Source organism: Helianthus annuus, chromosome 2 (assembly GCF_002127325.2).
Source record: "Helianthus annuus cultivar XRQ/B chromosome 2, HanXRQr2.0-SUNRISE, whole genome shotgun sequence".
In the NCBI taxonomy this organism is placed as follows: Eukaryota; Viridiplantae; Streptophyta; class Magnoliopsida; order Asterales; family Asteraceae; genus Helianthus; species Helianthus annuus.
Genome location: NC_035434.2, coordinates 84,934,222 through 84,937,590, shown reverse-complemented (window position 1 = coordinate 84,937,590; position 3,369 = coordinate 84,934,222). Strand labels below are relative to the sequence as shown.

The 3,369-nt window shown below is 36.7% G+C and overlaps 1 long non-coding RNA gene across 1 annotated transcript; it reads left to right on the top strand.

The window, feature by feature from the left end:
• Positions 1 to 918: 918 nt before the first annotated feature.
• Positions 919 to 2,409, top strand: LOC118488985. Its single transcript, XR_004885561.1, has 3 exons — positions 919 to 1,111; positions 1,222 to 1,320; positions 2,310 to 2,409. It is a non-coding gene; the product is annotated as an uncharacterized LOC118488985 (long non-coding RNA).
• The last annotated feature ends 960 nt before the right edge of the window (positions 2,410 to 3,369 follow it).

The following is a 3,369-nucleotide window of genomic DNA, read 5'->3' as shown; positions in this document are numbered from 1 at the left end:
CTCATACTCTAACTTATACATTCGCACTACTTGGTGGTCATACTTGGAATTCATTCACATACTTTGACACAATCATGCTTACATACTAAAATCTTTATACGTTATCACACGCACACATTCATACTCGTAATACGATAATGTACCCTGACCCGTACACTACTAGTACAAACTATGCAGATCATGCACAAACCAAAATAATCACGGATGCATACATGATTATAGTGGTGGGCGCATGAGAACCATAGAAGGTTCTACTGTGTATCATAACACGGAACGTAACATGACATCGAATAGCGAACCGGAATGGTGGATACACCGCTGGTACTTCCTATATATAAGTGTTCCTACCATACTACCAAACTTTCGGAAAAAAAAAACATGCCATGAGAAATTCGGTGTTTCCCCACACCTTATTGAATACAAACTTTGAGCACTCACAACCTATTTCTCGGTTATACCCAAACACACTTCGAGAATGCCATCCTTCCCAAGGTCTTCCTCTTCAATAAATTTCAGGACGAAATTTCCTAAAGTAGGGGAGACTTTAACGCCTCGTATTTCCGTATTTCCATGTTTTTAGAAAATACGTGTTCGTTTTTCTATTTTTGGAATCACAGTCGAAATCGGATAAAAACTGACTAGAAACGACAACCGAAGCGTTTTTAATGCCATTGACGAATGTACGCATCAAAACCGACTTCCGACATACATTTTACTTATTTTCAACTTTAAATAAAATATTACGGCATTTTATGAAGTTCCGGTTCGAAAACGGTCTTTGAAAACGTATCAGGCTGCTTAAAAACGCAAGAAATGGGCTTGTGGGCCCTGGGCCCAAGCCCAATTAAAGTCCTAACTATAAATACCCTCTTTATAGAAATCAAACCCTAACCCTCACTTTATGTTCAGCCACTCATCTTATCTCCTTCCCTCTCAAACCTTTTCTCTGCACATTCAAGACCACACACACATAGACAACATATAACATCATCAGCCTCCCTTTCTCTCTCTCCCGTTGATTCACGGCTGCCAAAGACACCGGAAAAGTCACGGTGTCGACCGATGGTCATGATGGTACCATGTCGAAACTCACGTTCTTGCTACGTGCTCGGTAACCGTCTGATCCTTTGCTTTAGTTTTAGATACTTGTTCGACACTAATATTTTATCAAACACTCTCGCTTAACCCGCTCGACAACGGACCCATTGCAACACTTTTCAGATACCTTTACACCTTTGCCGGAGAAAAACTAGACGTCGCCGGAGGACACGATGCCGCTGGAGACACCCGAAGACGCGACAAGAATCATCCATCGTGTCGGTATAATTTTTTTCTCACAAACCTTTCTGTTTAAATCTCTCATTGAAACTCATATCTTATTCTACTAAACTAATGAAGAATCGAACTGTTATGTTTAGTTGATGGTTTTTGGTTTTTGTTTCTTTATTATATCATGAAGAAGATGACTATCCTCTGGTTAATGTTATGTATAGACATAAATGAAGGTTAGAACATTCTGCTGTCATGTTTTATTACTTTGGATTTAAAATCTATATTGTTGAAAATACAAGTTTGAATTTTAATTTGATTTTACGAATATGGTGTCATAAAAAGTCAAGTGACTATAATTATTATTTAATATAAATTATATATGTGAGGTATAAATAAGCCTTCAAGAAACTTGTTTTTACAACTTTGGTTATAATGTTTGGTTACTATTCTACTTTATTATATTCTTTTTTTTACGAAATATAATTGCAATACATTTGATTTAATCTAAATCTTTTTTTTACTTAGTATTATTTTCATGAGATTTTTGTGGTTATTATTTGTTTTTCTTTTTTTTTTCTCTTTTGACTTAACGGTAATACTATTCAGCACCCTAATTCATTTTAAGGCCATTAAATGAAAGAAATAAAAGATGAATGAAGTTCACTTCCAAATTCTTGTTTTAGGATAACTCTCATTGTTCCAAGTTCCCAAATCCTATTCGCACGCTTAATTTTACAAGGAATCACATACGCAACCAATTTGAGCATACTCGATCCCTTTTTACACCTTGTTACCTTTGGGATGCAATCCATGTACTTTAAATCAAATATACAAACGTGCTCATATTTTTACGCAAAAAAAAAATCCCTATACGTGCTCATACGTGTTATACTTGTAATCATACATGCTTAAACTCATATGCTTATACTTAGTCATTACCATGAAGAATCTGTTTAAAAATCTTTTTATACTTATATTCAAACTTGTATGCTTGCCAATACTCATTGTATTGAATTATGCTTTAACATGTCTTGCAGGTTGTCGAGATAATTAAAGCTGCATGGAATCAAACAGGAATGACTTAGAACTCATCTAAAATTAGAATACTTGATGTATCTTATTTATTTCGAACTTGTTGTATCATACTTGTTATAATTATGTTACAAATAATGTAAAATCAATTATTAAATACTTATCACAAATAGTGTTATGAAGTCTCTTGCAATCTAGTTTTCGTCTCATCCCGATGTTTCCGACATCGGTTGGGGTGTGACATTCTTATAGTAGGGTTTGCTTTGTGGGTTGGCCCCAAGGCTCGTTAGCGCGTGTCTAAAAGTCTACCTGGCCCAATCGAATTTCAGAAGCCCGTTAACGCACCCGACCCTCGTGAACTGTCGTAAAGTACTTAAGTTATTAATGCGAAAAGTGGTAGACCCCTCTTTTGAAGGTGATGTTACCCTCAGCTAAGTGGTTTGAGTCAGCAGGGATACAATCCCAAGTAGTCGGGTTTAATGTATTAACAGTAGTTTACATATGAGGGCGTCAAGCCATTCACACCCCCGCCATCCAATACCCGTGGGTATTGAAGGAGGTCCTAGTAAGCTTGACCCAGGTCCTTGCAGGATCTTTACACTGAACAAGGAAAGAACCTTACTAAATCATTCCCTTAACCCCCGACCAGGTAGGCAACATACCTCTATATAGACCGTAGAGATATGAATGGTGTAAATCTTTTACTTTATATAGACAGTAAAGTAATGCCAAGACACCACGGACAAATGATAAAGAAAATTCACCTTCAACATAAGAAACTAGCTATTAAAGTCATTAATACAAACCAAACAAAAAGTGCCGAAAGATTAAAAATCAAAAGTAATACATAAAAGACTTGTCTTCACCAAGTGATGTAAGAGACTTAGCCAAACATGGCCTTTGATTGACAAGAACTCTTACGATCAATCTTGGATCCCGAGACTACTACACACTTTAAATGTGGATGATGGATGATGGTGGTGGGTGTTGGTGGTGTAGTGGTAGTGTAGTGGTGGCAAAGTGGGAGAGAATGTGACAACTGTCACTTTTCCGTACATTCCGTAC